This window comes from Anolis sagrei, chromosome 2 (assembly GCF_037176765.1).
Source record: "Anolis sagrei isolate rAnoSag1 chromosome 2, rAnoSag1.mat, whole genome shotgun sequence".
In the NCBI taxonomy this organism is placed as follows: Eukaryota; Metazoa; Chordata; class Lepidosauria; order Squamata; family Dactyloidae; genus Anolis; species Anolis sagrei.
The window spans coordinates 23,552,877-23,562,493 of NC_090022.1; the positions used below are offsets into that span (position 1 = coordinate 23,552,877).

General features: G+C 40.4%; 1 pseudogene; it reads right to left on the minus strand.

The window, feature by feature from the left end:
* Window positions 1-3,671: 3,671 nt before the first annotated feature.
* On the minus strand, window positions 3,672-9,364 carry LOC132765136 (cholinesterase-like; annotated as a pseudogene).
* Between the last annotated feature and the right edge of the window lie 253 nt (window positions 9,365-9,617).

Genomic DNA, 9,617 nt, shown 5'->3' on the forward strand with positions numbered 1-9,617 from the left:
AAGTAAGCGACAGCAGAGACAGGCAGTGGGAGGGAGGTCAAATACGACATAGGGGGCAAAATGAGATTAGTGCTCTTCCAAATGGGAATTGTTCCTCACTATGGAGTTTTCCATAAATGTATTATTGCAGAGTGTTAGGCACGGGACTTCTCTGGCTGAGCAGTTTAAAGGTCCTTCCCTAAACTACAAACCCCAGAATTATGCAGGAGGTAGCAACTGGCCCTAAAGTAGATTGATGCTCTAGTGCAGACGTGGGCAAACTTTGCCCCTCCAGATGTTTTGGAATTCAACTCCCACAATTCCTAACAGCCAATAGGCTGTTAGGAATTGTGGGAGTTGAAGTCCAAAACACCTGGAGGGGCAAAGTTTGCCCATGCCTGCTGCAATGTGAGGAAGTCATTATTTGTTGTGTATGCATGTTCTTCATAACAATTCCTGACCTTTTCCTCTGGTTGCCTTAACTGTTTCTAAATGTTCTGTGGAAGTTTTTGTAATTCCAGCAATTTCAGAAGTAATGAAATGTTACTGTGGGAAAAGAAGCTATTCTATTTTGGTCAGAAGTAATGAAATGTTACTGTGGGAAAAGAAGCTATTCTATTTTGGTCAGATGTCACCTGAAATCTTTGTCCAGTTCTGGGCATCACAATTCAAAAAGTCTGTTGTGTAGCTGAACCAAATCCAAGGAAGGACAACTAAAATGATCAAAAGTTTGGAAGCCAAGTCCTGTGAAAAATGGCTGATGCGTATGTTTAGCTTGGAGAAAAGAAGGGTGAGAGGAGACATCATGACCATCTTCTAAATATCTGAAAGGATGTGATATTGAGGCAGGGGTAAGCATGTATTCTGCTGTCTAGAGAATAAAAACTCAGCAATGGATTGAAATAACAGGAAAAGATATTCCATCTAAACCAGTGGTTCCCAACCTGTGATCTGTAGACCACCAGAGGTCCACAAGAATGAAAATATGATCCGCAGCCTCACCATTACTATACCGTTGCCTTGAAACTATGCAGCAACGAGAGTGACTGGTCTCGCGAAACCCTCTTATAGTGCTGAGGCAACGGGGATGTTGGGAGGGGCTGACTACCTATGAAAGATTAACTACTACCACATCAGCTCTAGATTTTTAATGTGGTTTTCTGTGGGTGAGCAGATGGCGAGTACTGGATGGGATATGTTCTATATCAGAAACTAGAGCAGATGTGGTGTAACCAATGCAGTTTTCTAAATCTGCACCTCAAATAACCAAACCGAATCTAAAGTTGACCAAAAACTGATTGTTACCCTTTTGATTGTAATCCCTGGTCAAGTGATCTCTGGTCAAGTGATCCTTGGTCAAAAAAAAAGGTTGGGAACCACTGATCTAAACAATAGGAAGAACCTCCTGACAGTTGGTGCTGTTAGCTACCTGGGAGGGTGGCAGAGTCTCCTTCTCTGAAGGTTTTGAAGCAGAGGCTGGATGGAGTGCTGATTGTACATTTTCTCAGGGGATTAGACTTGATGGCCCTTGTGATCTCTTCCAACTCTTGGATTCTAATCCTTATTACAGGACAATTTCCCTATTTTGCCAAGAGATTCCTGGGAAAGTGGGAAATAGAAGGTCTTGAAAGAGAAGGAACACAAACTAAGGTAATCATCACATGAGGGTTGGCACACATGTTCGTGGCATGTTAATGAGTGTAAATGTTACTTATCATATGACATTTTTTCAAAGCAGGGGCATTCCAGTTTTCCCCTTATTCTTTGGCCATACCTTTTATAATATTGGGAAACCTATGACTAGCTTCCTGAAAGCACTTTCTTGCAGTCTTGATAATGGTGTGATACGTCATTAGCATTGCAGCAACAAGATTGGGAGAATTCACATGAGTTGTAGGCATGTCATCAACATCACATTTCTATGGTTCACTTCCCTGTTGTTGTTATTAATAATGATAATAATTTTATTCTTATATCCCACCACCATCTCCCCAATGGGACTCGGGGCAGCTTACATGGGGACCATGTTGTTGTTGTTGTTGTTGTTGTTATGTTTATTTATACCCCGCTTTATCTCTCTTTATGTTTATTTGGATTACCCATTGAAGGGGCACATTTAACTTTCATTGTGATGTTGTGAACTGTATATTTTCACCTATAGGAACCCCTTGTTGTGTGGCACTTACAACACCACCTCCTGGCATCATAAACTAATTTTTTGTAAAACTGGTAGTTGCAATATCCGTATTATCATCCAATATATTACAACAGGATGTGCTGAAAAATGTATGTGTTCATAGCCACCCAGAACGATGTTATTGAGCAATTGTGAAGTGATACAATAATGTGAACATGAAATATGGACACTCACAATAATAAAATTCCATAGTTCTTTTGGTAACATTTTGCTTTACCAACAAAGGGCAAAGCAATGATTCTGAGAAGTTATCTACAGGGTGATGTACAATCCTATCTATATTTTGAGAGCACTGTTAACAGGGCAGTGTGATAGAAACAATGGCTTTGCCAACATGTTCTCAGTTTCTACTAGGATGGGGGGGGGATGGGGATGTGGTGGTGGTGGGATTGGGGGAAAATACCTGTATTTTGACTGCTGAATTTTGAAGATGTATGTTTCTCTCTGTGTGTGTATATGTGTAATAAAAACAATTTTTTTAAAAAAAAAGCTGCTCCTCATAGGGCTTGTTCTCCAAACCTTTGATCATTTTAGTCACTATCCTCTGGACACATTCCAGCTTGTCAAATATCATAACTTACATCAAAGAAAGCTGAAAACATTTGCAAGTGTACAACTTTTTAAATGCTTTTATTAAGATTCAAAGTGTTGAAACAACTAAACAAAAAGAAAAACATACCTAATACCATTACACAGAAAAATGTATGAGCACAGTCTATCATCCATCTAATAAAGATCAAATCATTTTTAATTGATATTAGAGTCTCTGCACATTCCTGTAATTAAAGAGAAGATTCTTCCAAAAGGTGATTCAAATTTTTCAGTTATTTCTGGAATTTAATGCATTAGCCAACATGGTATAGTAATTTGTGTATTGAACCATGAGAGTGGAGACTAGGATGCAATTCCCAGCTCAGCAATGGAAACTTAATGGGTGACCAGGACAAGTTACACAAACTCAGCCCTGTAAAATAACATAATAGGGTCATCTTAGGGTCACCATAAGTCACAACAACAACAACATATTTCTTCCACTGAATTGTTACCCTAACCACTCTAAGATTTCATATTGATCTCAGTGTTTCAGCCAATACCACACAAGCATGATGCAATTGTTTTGTAAATTATTGGTTTCTGATTTGAGATGTTGCTAAACTATATAATGAAAAGATTCAGCTGTAAAATCCAGGCCTGTAATTGTCTTGATAGTAGTTAGTTACAGTCATAATCTAACATTGTTTTGCCAGAAGACAGTACAACCAAACATGAGTATCTGTACCACTTCAATTTTTATAACACCAACAAAGTAAATAAGTAGGTTCTTGTGGGTTTTCTCGGGCTATAGGGCCATGTTCTAGAGGCACTTCTCCTGACGTTTTGCCTGCATCTATGGCAAGCATCCTCAGAGGCAAGCATCCTCACTACCTCTGAGGATGCTTGCCATAGATGCAGGCGAAACGTCAGGAGAAATGCCTCTAGAACATGGCCCTATAGCCCGAGAAAACCCACAAGAACCTAGTGATTCCAGCCATGAAAGCCTTCGACAATACAAAGTAAATAAGCATCGATTGTTCTCCTTCGGATTATTTAATACACAGTCTTTTTCTATATTGAAGATCGTGAGTTTTCCAAACAAAGTATAATCTCTATACAGGTTCATTCTTCCAATTACTTTCAGTTGCTTCTTGATTGTAACTTCAGTCTGTAGAGACATGAGAAAATGGGTATCATTTCATTCCTTTAAATTTATTAATATTTGCTCTGAGAACAGTGAAATCTGCAAATTAACCAAATCAAATACTTCTCTTTGAAAACACATACTACTAATAATTGGGCAAAGGGGAAATATGTAAAAACAAAATCAAATTGTCCAAATGCATCTCCTCTTATTAATCTATTAGAACGTTAAGATCTTCTGGGGTGGCCCTGCTCTTGGTCCCACCTTCTTCGCAAGCCCGACTGGTGCAGACGAGAGACAGGGCCTTCTCTGTGGTGGCCCCTTGGCTGTGGAACTCCCTTCTGGATTTTAGGAAAAAGCTGAAGACTTGTGTTGGGGTTCAACCTGATCCTGATCTGTGTGAACCGGATTCTCTGATAGTTTTTCCAACTGAGCAAGCTCTCCCTGACCCTGACAGTGTGGAATCTGTTGTTGATGCAGAGGTCAGCGGGGATGAAAATGAAACTCAACAGCTGGAGGAAAATGTTTTGGAAGTTAGCCGTGATATCACTAGCCATGATATCTCTCCACCTGGGGTTTTTAATGAGGACTGAAGAGAACAGATAGTTAGAGACAGAAATGTTTCCCAGTTTCTACAAAGGTCACTTCGTTTACAGGAGAGACAGGCCCAGGCTTCAAAGTCAAGGGGCGTTTCAAAGAATAGCTTCTTTGGTTTAAGAGGCCTCCTGCTGGGTACCTCTTTAGATCAAGCAACGTTTGGGACTGTGGCTGTGCCTTGGCAGAATTCCCGTGTTTCATGGCCGGTAATCCCAGAGGCTTAGTTATCAAGTTCATGGTTAGTAAAAGGCTAACAGGTTCCTGGTTCTTGTATTGTGGCTTTTGAAATTTTGCTGAAGTTCAGAGATTTTACTGACTGCTGTGTTTTTCTGTGGCTTTTTGACTTTGCATTTACCTTTCTTTTGTAACCAATTTTTCATCAATAAACAAGGATTGCTTTTCCTACAGTCCAGTGTGGTGGATTTAATCTTATGGTCTCGTTTCTTGAACTGGGATGCAACAACTTGGCTCTGCGCACAAGCATTCAAAGAATAAGTTACTATGGTTTCGGCACATTCTGGATTAAGGATTATGAGCAGAGTTATGGATGAATGGAACTATGCACTTTATATGCTTTTTAAATTTTATATACTGATGTATGTTTTATTGCTTAATATTAATTGTTTTTAACTATTTAATTTTTATTGTTAGTACTGGTTTTTACTGCCATTGAATTTTTGCCAGAATTGTAAGCCGCCTTGAGTCCCTTTGGTTGAGAAAGGCGGGATAGAAATTAATTGAAATAAATAAATAAATAAATAAATAAGTGATGCTTATACTGAATGGGTCTTCAATCAATCAAAAATATTTATTTTATTTTTGAAAAAAGATTTTGGCCACTCCTAACTCCATCTTGATTGCAGCAAACACCATTCCAACATATAAAGGCAAATATTCAATGCCTCCATAGAACAAACAAGTAGCAACATAATAATCACAGAAAATCCCCACATATGAAAACAACATTAGAACCTAACATCAATAAATTAAACCAAATGTAATCAAACAAAATTATATAATGACATAAAATCTGAGCATAAAACATCTATATTGATTTACAAAAGCCAAGTAGAGTTTAAGTTGTGTGGCCAGTGATAGTAACTGGGCCAACTTGGATTAGCAGAGCCCGGATACAATAATAGTTCTCCCACAGAGGACTGGTAGTGATCTCTCTTTGCCTAATCCTCCTCCTCTCCGTATGCTTGTGAACAAAAGTCAGTCTTCAGTTGTTTTTTGAAGAGGAAGGGTGCTAGCTTTATTTATTTATGGTGGGAGTTACAGAAGTGGGGGCGACCACGGAAAAGGCCCTCACATTCCCACCAGCCATACTTAAGATGGGGGTAGGACCAAGGGCAGAGCTTCCTCCGCTGACTGCAGTGCCCGAGTTGCTTTGTAAGAGGAGGTGCGATTGGACAAGTAGCCTCTACCTGAGCCTAATATGAAGATAGCTAATTCAACACAATTAATCTTATTAGAAACATCAGCATCATGACCCACAAAGACATGCATCATATAATGGAGCTGGCCTCACTTTGATTTGTAGCACGTGTTTTAAAAACACCACAGTGTCGAGCAGGCGATACCGGCATCACCTGAGCTGGCTCAGTGTTAAGATGGAAGAAGTTCTGCTGTATAGCATTATAAGGCAGCCACTCAACTTCTTTCTTCTCTGATCCTGTGGGATTCCTGTTGAGGAGAAAACAATATGTTTATAAACAGCAGGCTGTAATGTTGCATGTAAACTCTGGAAGAAATGGTACAAAGTTTGGAGATTCTTTTAACAAGGAACATGAATAGAATTCTACGGGGTGCAGAAAAAAGGGATCAAGCTACTTTTTCCCCTCTCAAAACCAATGCAGTCTGGTTGCCTGCTGTGACAAGAGTGCTAGAAAAGACTAGGCTTTGGCACGATCCAGGAAAGTCCTTTTTTATATTTTCCATAATTTGACAGGGACTGTCCCAATTACACTTCGGCCATTTCACTTTTTCAGATACTTTATAAAAGTTTCCCTCTTCTACTCTCACTATTTCCTTTTTTCTCAGCTTATTTCAAGAGGTGCAAATTAAGTTCAAGATGCAAAAGGAATTTGTGCTATATTATCTCCGCAGTGGGCAATATCTGGCAAAGGCAAAGGCAAACTGCTGCAACCTCTCCTAGTTTGTGCATTTAAGCATCCATTTGTATTTGTGGAACATATATGCCCACCCACATATAATGAAGGTATCCAGCTGCAGCTGAGGGAAAACCCAGCATCCTATTCCCATTCAAATACTATTATTCCTCTAAGCTTCACACAGCCAGTACCAGCTTCACCTTTTTGAAAGCCTTTTGTCCCACACCACCTGTGTCCTTTCTTCAACCCTCTTGTCTTCTACACTTCTTTTCCTGGCTAGTTTTTCATTCCCACCCCAACCACCATGTCCTTTCAGCCTCTCCCCTCCTAACTGTTCTCTTCACCTTTATGAGGAATCAGGATTGTTTTTCCTGCTCTCAGGGTTGCCATATCTTAAATCTTTAAATCTAGTTGCCTCGTTTGCATATAATGCAACCTATTTGCTCAATATGCAAGTCAGGACATGAGTCAAGAGAGGATTTGATCAATGCCCAAATGATGGACTAGCCTAGTCTTCCAGTCATTGAAGTTAATCAGTTGGATTACAGTATCATAGTGTTGGAAGACACAAAAAGGCCCACCTAGTCCAACCCCTCTCAGCCCCTCCAAGCTTATTTTTCTCCAAACTAAACCTACCCAGTTACCTAAGACTTGCATAATCTCTGATTTGGATCTAAAAATACTCTGGTAACAACACCAGACCTCTTGTCTGCATGCAAAAAGGACTTCTTTGCAGATTGTTGCAGGAAACACATGCTATTTCTACTCTCATCATCATAATCAAACATCTTGGTTTTTCCTATCTACCAGATATTACTGACTAATATTTTGCACCAGTAATATTTTGGATTCTGTCCATCCAGACAGGCCAAAAACACGAGACCTGTTTTTTTTTTTTTCCAGAGGCATCCAAATGCCACCTCCGGTAAATACAAATTAGTTTGGAATACCCTAATTCGTGTACACTGAACCAATGTATAGCTATCTCAGGCACCAATGTGGATAATTTTGTCCAGTGGAGTATTTCAGAATTCCAATTAAGGGATGCTCAACTTATAACTTAAAAATTCATAAATTTTCCAATTACAAGTTATCAAGTTCTGTTTCTTACGATACGTCACGCAGAATATAATACCAGAGAAAAAAATAATTTTCATTCTGCTACTACTCAGATTGAACTGATTTTTTTAAAAATAAAGCCAAGTGGAATGAAAAAGAAAAATATCTTACCCAGTTCTGGCAAACTCTGCCCAATATCGCATCACCCTGCGACTAAGTGCTGCCTCCGCTTCCGTGTGTGTTTTGTTGGCCTCCAAAGCTGCCTCAAAGCTTCCAAACAGATAAATGAGTTCGGCTCCATGGGTTGCCTGTGTCCACTCAGGCCAGACAGTGTCAGAGGTGTGATGTGTAAATAGGTAAACATACACAGGACTCCCACATTTTCTCATCTGGGCAGCAAATTCGGCTGCAGGACATACAAAGAAATAATCACCCAAAGATTGAACCAAGGCTGAACGGTACTTTGCCGGGCCATGATATTCTTCACTGTACTTCTGGGCCACTGCTTGAATATCTTCTTCAGTTGCGTTCCGCACTGTATTTCTTAATGTTTTTAGAAATTGTTCCTGAGTGATTATGCTGTGATTGTTTCCAGGAAAAATATAAGCCACCAAAGAAGCCGCTTCATCTAAGGTGACACCAGTCAGAATTGGTTTGATCTGCACATGCTGAGAGTCTAGAAGTCTCTGAGGATTATCAGTCAAAAATTCCCCATCTGTTGTTGGTGCAAAGATGAGATCCAAAATAAAACCATTTTTCTGAAACAGAGCTGATTCTTGCTGAGGAAAATTCATTGCATCTTTTTTCTGAAGGCAACTCACAATTTCATTTTCATTGCCTTCTCCACATCCCATCAGCTGACTAAGTTCAAGGGATTTATTCTTGGCCTTCTCAGGATGTACCCAGGCATAGATAGCATTGGCCTCTCCACTCTGAAGCACAGCTTGGGCAAAAAGAGGCTCACTTTTGAGTGAAAGCAGATGGAAGCCAACAGAGGTTGCTCCAGCACTATGACCAAAAATCGTCACCCGATTTGGATCTCCACCAAAGGCAGCTGCATTCTCCTTGATCCAGGTTAGGGCCAGGTGTTGATCCCACAGACCCATGTTTCCTGGGACGGCTGGTGGCAAGTAAAGGAAACCCAAAGACCCAATGCGGTAATTCATGGAGGCCACAATGACATTCTCTGTCACAGCTAAAGATGCCCCATTGTACAAGTCGAGGGAACTTGTACCTGCAACAAAGCCCCCTCCATGTATCCAGACAAGGATGGGAATAGGTACAGAGGGCTGCGGACGGGGCACCCAGATGTTGAGAAAGAGACAATCTTCTGACAGCGGCCTATTAGGATTCCACAATTTTGCCTCAGGGGTTTGAGTTAGAGGTAACTGAGGACAGGCATTTCCAAAGTTGGTGGCCTTGAGGATTTGATTCCATGGTTGATGTGGAAGAGGCTTCTGGAATCGCAGTTTCCCTAAGGGCGGCTCAGCATAGGGAATGCCAAGATAAGCTTGCACAGAGCCAGAGCCAACTGCGAGAGATTTGCCTTTGACAGGGCCACTGCTGGTGTGCACTACAGGATCATCTTTGGAGGCAGCATTGGAGGCCAGTGAAAACAGGATGAAGAAGGAGCATGATATGGAAGAGGCAAGACCTAGCATTGCAGCCACTGGAAGAAAAAAGTTCACAGTGAGATAGTAAAATACAAAGGAAGTCCTCTTCCATCTTACTCAGTGGATAGCCATGTTTCCATGATCAACTCCAGTAGATTTATAACCTGTTTACAATAAGTCCTGTTCAATGGCACACTGCTTGAGCTCTAGAAGTATGTTTCAAATCCTTTAGCTCAGAGTCCTTATGCAGTATGCTCTGGTCCTATTTTCCAGTCCTTACTTGAATAGTTTCTGTTGTATTGAATATTACTTCTAAATGTCTTTCCAAAGAATTGTTGTTTTCTGGGGTCAATGTATTGAAGGCACTGAGTGGGGTCCAA